Source organism: Coenobita brevimanus, chromosome 104 (assembly GCF_032717465.1).
Source record: "Coenobita brevimanus isolate Jiangsu-jjx chromosome 104, ASM3271746v2, whole genome shotgun sequence".
NCBI lineage: Eukaryota > Metazoa > Arthropoda > Malacostraca > Decapoda > Coenobitidae > Coenobita > Coenobita brevimanus.
The window spans coordinates 42,559,338-42,568,977 of record NC_137057.1 but is presented as its reverse complement, the minus strand read 5'-3'; the positions used below and the strand labels follow the sequence as shown (position 1 = coordinate 42,568,977).

The window sequence follows — 9,640 nt, the reverse complement described above, 5'->3', positions numbered from 1 at the left end:
CTTTCTTTCTCACCGCATCCCCTTAGCTCTCTCCCTCCCTTCTCCGCCCCCTCTTTCCTCTTCTCTCTTTCCTTCTTCTCTCCACCGCCCTCATTCTCCTCACCTTTAATTCTGTACATTTCCCCTTCAGTCTCCCCTTACATTCTCCTCGGTGTCATATCCCTATAAAAGACGGAATCCACACCTCTCCACTTCACTTCACTCACCTTCTCTTCCACAGCGAAGAATCAGGTAACCTCATTCGTAAAGTTAATTCAGATACAACCCTTTTTATACGTGCTATCTCTTAAGATTTCTTCACCTCTGGGCACTTCTTGTGGTGAAACAATGTAAAAATATCTTTTAAAACTGGTTACCCTTTCACTGCTACTAAGTCTTTGTTTAAAACACGCCGTAAAACCATCTGATTTTCTTTACTTATGGGAAAATGCTACAGAATTGACTAAAATCCTTGATTAACTTACAGATAACCGACAATTTTTTACATCTTAGAGCAAAATAAGTTACTACTATTGTGCACATTTCGGGCATAAAATCTCGATGACACTTTGATAATCGCTCACTCAAGATCTATAGCCATAATTTTATTACCTTATTCCCTCTTGGTAATATTCAGAAAAATTCACCTGATGGACTAAAGCTAAGCAGATTTCATTTCTTGTATAAACCTCTTTTTCTTTTTCTTTCTTTCTTTCTTTTTTTTTTGGCTCAGTATGTTTTAACAGGAAAATAGCTTGATCGAAGAAATTAAAAAAATATACCGAGAGTTGTTTGACCCTTGGTTCTCTTGGCATTATTTTTTTCTAACTTGGCCTAAAATAGTCATTTCTCCATCGTGAATGCTGATTTGCAATACGGGGTTACAACTACTGTAGAATATGACGATAGTCAAACAAAGGATGTAACGCCTGGGCTTTGTCTTATCCTACGACTGAGGTGCGAGAAATAAGCTGCAAAAACACGTAAATCTGGGACAAATTAAGGTTAAAAGGAATATAAGCACGTAACGTTACTAATTCTGCACTCCTCGCTCACGCTTCCCTCAGTTTTCGTCTCCATTCCAACACTTACTTCCCACTCATCCCTCACGCTCCCTTCCCATACCTGCCTTACCACTCCCCTACTCACTGCCAACTCATCCCTCACTCTTCGTCCCCTTACCTGCCTTACCACTTCCACACTCATTCCCCACTCACGCCCATTCTTCCCCCCTTTACATCAATTCCCGACTCTCAAAGACATTCTTCACGCATCCCCCATTTTCCCTCCTTCTACTTTCCTTCCCCACTCCCACACACACACTCCTCATTCATCGCCCACTCTTCCTCCACTTACCACTTCCCATCTCACTCCTCACACATCCTTAACTCTCCCTCCCTTTATTTGCTTTCATTAATTTCCCATTCAATCTCCACGCTAACTCCCTTCACCTACCTTCCCCACTAACACACTCACTCTCTTGCTCTCCCCTACAGGCACCACCACCATCACCACCGACACCACCACCACAATGCTGATGGCCTTCTGACCGGAGGAAGTCTGGCACAGAGTTTACTGTCCTGCAGTGGGTTCACGTATTCATTGAAGCTGTTATTCCCGGGATTCGTTAGTGGTTGTGTTCTGGCTGCCGTCTGAATGTCACTCTCATTAGCTGGTTCTCCTTTTAACATGCATACTCACTCACACATGCATTCGTACACCCGCTCGTAACAGATGGTATCAGATATAACACACACACACACACACACACACACACACACACACACACTCCTACACTCCTTCAGAAGTATTTTTTGTACTTACTGATTAACTTACACATATATTCACACAGGCACTAAACCTAACGCAGCTGAACGACCGTTTCTGCAATATACTTTCACTCCCTCAGTCTTAACTGACTCCCACAGACACTCATACTCGCTGCACCCCATGCAGGTTCACTCATACTCCAAAGGATGCTCCATCTCACTCACTTATGTATTCAATACCAACTTATGGAGATTGGAGAAAGTTTCGGAGACGTTCTAACTCAGGTTCTTTCTCCTTCTGTCTAAAGTTTAGTTGAAAGAAGTTACATTATTTGCATTATTTTACTAGTAACCGATGAGTCGAATCTACCAAAACCTGCATTACGTAATACACTTAGATTTAAATTCCTGTGCTTTAAAGTCTAAACCATTCCCACAGCCAAAGCAGCTTATGAGGATGAACCTTTATTCCTCTCTCTCTGCTTCCCCGTTCTTTACCGTTTATCGCAGTCTTTTCCGTTCTTCCTCTGCCTCCTCCTTCACCTGCTCCTCTACTAGCAATCTCCTAAACTCTCCACAACCAAAGCAATATGTGATAGAGAGCATTCACTACACCCAACTGTCTACCCATTCCTCTAACTTCTCCGTCCATTCTGTTTCCTCCGCTGTCTCCCTCTTTCCTCCTTCCTCTATCAGAAGCTTTCCCTGCCTCCCTCTTTTCTCCCTGCTTCTAATAACCATATTCTCCCAACCTTCTACAGTCGGAGTAGTATGTCAGGGGCCGCTTCTGTAACTCTTGTGCCAGCTCAAAGTGTCAGGCTGCATCCTGGAACTTGACATACTCTGCAGAGACCTCACCCAGGACCTGCTGCCACAATAATCGGAACTTTGACAGACTGCGTCGCAGAGTTGAAACTGTAAGTGAACTACGACCTTCTCGGTAACATTACCGGTAATGTCACTCTGTTTTACGCTGATTTTCATACTGTCACTCGTTTTACACTGATTTTCACAATGCACTCTCTCTTACGCTAATTTTCATATTGTCATTGTTTTAAGCGGATTTTTACAGTCACTCTATCTTTCGCTGATTTTCATATTGTTCCTGTTTTACGCTCATTTTGATATAGTCACTCTGTGTTACGTTGATTTTCATACTTTGTTTTACCCTCTCTCTCATACCACGCTTTATGTTAAGTGATTGTTTTAATCTAGCTCTCATACCCATTGTTTATGTTATGTGATTAGCTCCCATACCTTAGCTGTATGTTGTGTGATTCTGTTTTACACTGGCACTAATACCCTAACTTAATGCCTTGTGATTCTATTTTACTCTGGCTGTCATTCCCCAGCTTTATGTTATGCGATTCTGTTTTTCTCTGCCTCTGATATCCTTCATTTATGAGATTTTGTTTTACTTCGGCGCCAATACCATACCTTCATTTTTATGTGGTTCTGTTTTACTCTGGTTTATATTATTTTGGTGGCAGTACTATGACTTTATTGTATTGTCACCAATGTTACTCATTCCAGGTTGGTGGTACCGGCAAGCAAGAGAAAGCAACCTCATTCACTCTCATTCTGTTTCTCAGCTGTCTTATTTAATGGTCTACGTAAAGCTATCTTCAAATTATTTCACCCTCATCCAATTCTAATTCACGGTTTACCCCAGCTGTTTCATTTCTTGCCCTCATAGGTTACTGGTGGAGTTGTTCTCCCCTAGGCCACTTCATTCCAATTTGCTTTATACCATACACACTTCTCACACGCGGTCACACCTCTAGTTAAAAATATATTTCAACACTATCCTGTCTGCTGCGTCTAGATCTCATCATTTCCCTCATTAACTCCACTTCTAATCTGTATACTGTCATCAATCTCCAACCACACCTTCTTTCTGCTGGCTATATCATAACATAGCCTGATCTGCCCATTCCATTGCTTTACGTCTACTTTAACACGTCCCTGGCCTTTCAAACTCTTTCAATGTCATCTTTCACTCTGCTAAGTCATCTAACTCCACATACAGACCTGCAGCACTTCATCAAAGCACTTGCACCCTTTTTCGGTCCCTAGTATTCAAAGATCGATGCATGCATCAATACAGGACCGTCAGGGTCACTTTGCTTTCCTACTTCCCCATGCTTCACATTGCCCTAATATGCCTCCTCTCCTATCATACGACTTGCTTGAGATCCCATAGTTCTGTCTGGTGCTTTGGCCAGTTTTAAATTCCTACAGCACTATATTTCCTCCTACACTTGAGCGATAAAGCTTACATAGCGTTCTACTCCATATGTTTGTTAGATATCATCACATCAGCTTTTCTTGTATTCGATAAACTTCTTCCATTTAAAATGAAGACTTTTTTTCAGCTTATTCTGGCAAACTGTATTCACCAAGTACTTCAGTGTGGCGAATCTGTTTAATCTTCAGGCAAATTTGTTTTTATTTGTGGTGTGGGAAATCTTTTTAATCTTCCTGCTAATTTGTTTTTATATGTGTTGTAGTAAATCTTTTAAATCTTCTGGCTAATTTGTTTATATTTGTGGGATGTATAGTTCAGATAATGATAAGACAACAACGATGTCGATGACAAAGATATTACAATGATTCCTAAAGAACTAGAGTGAGAAAGATTTATTCTCTCTCAGTCAAATCCCCCTCCAACATTCCCCCACACTGCTCACCTGCCTTGCCCTGCCCTGCCTTCCCCTAAATTATGTTACCCTTCCCTGCCTTCCTCTACATTTCCCTGCCCTGCCTTCCACTTCATTACCCTGCCCTGCATTTCTCTTCATCACCCTGCCCTGCATTCCTCTTCATTACCCTGCCCTGTCCTGCTCTGCCCTGTGTTCCTTCAAACATCAGGCAGGTTCTCTAATCACTTGACCTAATCGACCCTCTCTCCTTCCTCTACCACAGCCGGCACACCACATGAGGTGATCTTGAATATCTTGCTAGAAATCTTCGGCCTTGAAAGCCTCTTGGCGATCTCCTGTGTCTGCTGTCGAAGCTTGGCTTTGTGAGTACGACAGATAGATATAGAAAAATTTATGGGGGAAGAGAGAGAGAGAGAGAGAGAGACAGACAGACAGACAGACAGACAGAGACAGACAGAGAGACAGAGACAGAGACAGACAGACAGACAGACAGACAGACAGACAGACAGACAGAGACAGACAGACAGACAGGGACAGAGAGAGAGAGGGAGGGAGTTATTATCTGATACCTTTTATTTTATAGTTAAAACATATGTAATAAGATACGAAAAATACTTTCACGATCATTATTACTCTTGTGGAATTTTTTCTTTAAGTGTTACGCCTTGGTTGTTCCAAACTTAACAAAAAAAAAAAAAAATCCATGACGTTTATAACTTATCTCTAACGTGAGAAAAACATATATAACTTCTGTGACTCTCTCTCTCTCTCTCTCTCTCTCTCTCTCTCTCCACAGCTCTTCGAATTCATCTCATGCTTGCTTGGTGGAGTTCTTGGAATTCTTGGATAACATGGAACCCGTTGAACCGACCTGAACCAACGTGAACCGGAACCAGGACCAATCTCCATTCCGTGTGTGTGTGTGTGTGTGTGTGTGTGTGTGTGTGTGTGTGTGTGCTGCGCGCGAGTGTGTGTATGTGAATTAATCTAAAGCATCATCTTACATTGTTTTTATTACCTGACTAATACACAGAAAATAATTATTTTTTACCCAGTTCTGAATAAAGGTATTTTAACTGATAAAAAGTATCATATTAATTCATTTCCACTAGAACTATAAGGAACGGTAATGAATATATATATATATATATATATATATATATATATATATATATATATATATATATATATATATATATATATATATATAATTCCCTTTCAACATAACCCTTAATGGTACATCTTCAAGGGAACACTGCTTTGTCTTGGTGCTAAAGTCTGTGCATTCCAGTCATCAAAGGAACTATACGAATCAGGTGCAACCACACTGGGAAGTTTCTTTAATAGGGATCACATGAAGAGTGTTCCCCTGACACTAAGTGCCTGAACTGGACATACGAGGCACCAACTCAAATATTTTTCTAGTACGTCACTATCTTCCAGTCTACGAGGTTCATTTCAGTGGATAGGGAAGGAGTTGAGAGACGCTCGTATAACCAATTAGCGAAGTTGCCCGGCTATATGGATGCCACCATATGAAAGGCTCCCTCACCAGTACCAGTCTCTTTCTAAACCACAAAGACTAGTTCCGTATAACTGTGGTCCTTAATCTTCAGCAGCGATGCAGCAGATGACTTTGGCTTAGTCAGCACTGATCCGAAGCATCAGGTGTCAAGAATATACGAATTTTTTACAATCTAGGCGCCTTTGCAAACGAAACCTTGGGATGAGCAATCGGCATGAAGAGTCGATTCGTCTCTCCTGTTTTTCTCTCCATGGACTTTGAAAACCAGTGTGGTGAGTCCGCAGTAACGGACAATGACGACACTACCCGGCAACATAATATAATATCATCAGTGTCGGCTGCTGCGGGGTTACCAAACTGAGGCGAACGAAGTCGTTGTACAGCAAACGTAGGAGTGTTCGGAGCGACATGGAAAAATACTGATAGATGTCCCGTGGAACAAGAAAAAAAGAACCCTTCCTTAAAATGGATCAGGCGATAGCAGGAGATACAAGCAATCAAAAAACGTACTTTTTCACGCAAGGAAGAAACAACCAAAGACTAAAAACCCCAAAAGTTCTTCTTTACACGGAAAACAAAACACAACAATGTAAAATTGAAGATCCACTTATTCTGAGATGCGACTGAGGTCAGAGAGAAAGGAAAATACAGGCTGAAGAAGGCAGTTCCGGAGCTGACCTGCTGCATACGTGAATGATCGAGCATCGTTTACTCTAGCATTAAAGAACTGGACAGAGAAGGGGTGAGAGTGTGCTGCCAGAAATGTTCTACGCGCTGCGATAATGGACGAAGGGTGCAATGAGACGTTTCAGAAACACACCAACACAGCAATGGTGCAAAGATAGAGATACAACACTGCAGAGAAGAGGGATAGGTTGAAGGGAGTCAGTGAGAGAGGGGATGTTAATAGACGATAAACCTTTGATTCAACCATGTTTACAAGAACGGTATGTGGGGAACGACTCCAACGCCAAACATGATAGATGGACTCCACACACGGGCGAATAACACCACTATACAAAGTTAACAACTGTCTAGTGTAAAAAAAACACGGAGTCGGTTTAGTGCACGTAAACCCTTGGAAGAAGATTTTGCACGAGCGGTAGTATGATCTTTTCAAAACTCGTAGAGAAAGAAAACCCAAGGATATTACGAGACAATGAAGCATTGAGCTGTGTATTACAAAATATTAAGAGATATTCCTGTTGAAGATTGTAACGGGACAGATGGTGTTGATACTGTATATATATATATATATATATATATATATATATATATATATATATATATATATATATATATATATATATATATATATATATATATATATATATATATATATATATCATCATCATCATTAGCCGCTTGAGTATCCACTGCAGGACCGGCCTATCCCGACCGAAGTCGGGACGATACAGCCAATAAATCTCTACCAAGTGGCTTAGGCTGTCTAGTAAAGATTGTATGTAGGGTGAGAAGTGCTTATATGTGTAATTGTAGTGTTGGAGTGGCTTTGGATGTGTGTGTAGTCTGTGAACCAAGTGTAATCGGCTCGCGCAATCCGACTGGGTGCAAGCATATTTTACAGTAAGTGACACTGGTTCAACCATATCACCCCTTGTGTCCGCCAATGCAGTACGTGGCCAGGTGAACACTCCCAAAGTTTATTACCCTGGCGGGGCGGGAACCCTGGTCCACCCGTGTACGAAACGCACACTTTACCACTGTACGACAGAGGCTCCATATATATATATATATATATATATATATATATATATATATATATATATATATATATATATATATATATATATATATATTTATGCGAGGAAGAAGGAACCAAAGGCCATGGCCCGCAGTAACAGTTCCCTCCAAGAGAAAAACAAAATACAATAGAGAGCCAAATTCAAGATCCGATCATTTTGAGATGCCTGGACACACTGCGTTTGAAAGACTGGAGATCATAGGCAGCAGGAAATACAGACAGAGGGAGACAGTTCCAGAGCTGACCTGTTGCATGAATGAAAGACTGGGAGTAACGGTTAACTCTTGCATTAGAGAGTTGGACAGAAAAGGGATGAGAGTTTGCTGCCAGACGGGTGCTACGCGCCCGTCGTAGAGGTGGAGGAATGCAAGCAGACAGTTCAGAGGAGCAGTGACCATTAAAGTAGCGATAGAAAAGAGATAAAGATGCAACAGTGCGGCGAAGAGACAGAGGTTGAAGGGAGTCAGTAAGAGGAGGAGAGTTAATGAGACGAAAAGCCTTTGACTCCACCCTATTGAGAAGAGCTGTATGTGGGGAGCCTCCCCACACATGAGAGTTGTACTCCACACAGGGGCGGATAAAACCCCTGTATAGAGTCAACAATTGTGCAGGGGTAAAGAAAGAGCGGAGTCGGCTTAGCACACCCAATCTCTTGGAAGCAGATTTTACAAGAGATGTAATATGATCTTTCCAAGATAAGTCTTGAGTAAATGAAACCCCAAGCATGTTCAAGGATGATGCAGGATTAAGCTGAATATTATTAAACATTAATGGGTATACCTGTGGAAGATTTTGTCAGGTTGATAGGTGTAAGAACTGAGTCTTAGATGCATTAAAGACAACCATATTATTTTTACCCCAGTCAGCGATACGAGCCAAGTCAGACATTAGGTGTGCCATAGCCTCATCCCTTGTTTCTTGAAGTAACTGTTGAGATGGGCGTTGCGGGAACCGAATGCAAAGGTGAAGGGTGGAGTCATCAGCGTATGAGTGGTTAGGGTTAGATGTACAGCTTAGAAGATCATTGATGAATAAAAGGAAGAGAGTTGGTGATAGGACAGAGCCCTGAGGAACACCACTGTTGATAGATCTAGAAGAACGATGGCCGTCTACAACAGCGGCTATAGAACGACCAGAAAGGAAGCTAGCGATGAAGGCACAGATAGAAGGATAGAAACCGTAGGAGGGCAGTTTGGAAATTAAAGATTTATGCCAGACTCGATCGAAAGCCTTTGAGATGTCAAGTGCAATGGCAAAGTTTTCGCCAAAGTCCCGAAAGGAGGATGACCAGGAGTCTCAAAGGTAGGTGAGAAGATCACCAGTGGAGCGTCCCTGACGGAACCCATACTGACGATCGGAAAGAAGGTTGTGATAGGAAAGATGCCTTAAAATTTTTCTATTAAGAATTGACTCGAAAACTTTTGAAATACAGGACGTTAAAGCAATTGGACGATAGTTGGAGGGTTGGGAATGGTCACCCTTCTTTGGGACTGGCTGAATTAGAGCAAACTTCCAGCAAGAAGGAAAGGTACAAGTTGACAGACAAAGGCGAAAGAGTTTGCCTAGGCAGGGTGTAAGCACAGAAGCACAGTTCTTGAGAACAACAGGAGGGACCCCATCAGGCCCATATGCCTTGTTAGTACTGAGGCCAGTGATGGCAGAAAATACATCAACTGAAAACATTTTAATGTCAACCATGAGGAAGTCAGAGGGGAGAAGTGATGGAGGAACAGCACCGGAATCGTCTAAGGTGGAATTGGAGGAGAAAGTCTGTGCGAAGAGATCTGCTTTATCAGTAGAAGAAATAGCTAGAGAACCATCAGAGTAGAAAAGAGGAGGGAAGGATGATGAGGTAAAGTTGTTAGAAAGATTTTTGGCAAGGTGCCAGAAGGAGCGGGAAGAATTCGAGTTGGAGAGTTGAGAGCATTTAGTATGGATG

The 9,640-nt window shown here is 41.8% G+C and overlaps 1 protein-coding gene across 1 annotated transcript in view; it reads left to right on the top strand.

Moving 5' to 3' along the window:
- Positions 1 to 200: 200 nt before the first annotated feature.
- The window catches only part of LOC145416090 (uncharacterized), a 39,327-nt gene continuing 29,887 nt past the window's right edge, over positions 201 to 9,640 (top strand). Inside the window, exon 1 of the mRNA XM_080285181.1 lies at positions 201 to 243. The gene's annotated coding sequence lies outside the window, so the exon portion shown is untranslated. The remainder of the gene's footprint in view (positions 244 to 9,640) is intronic.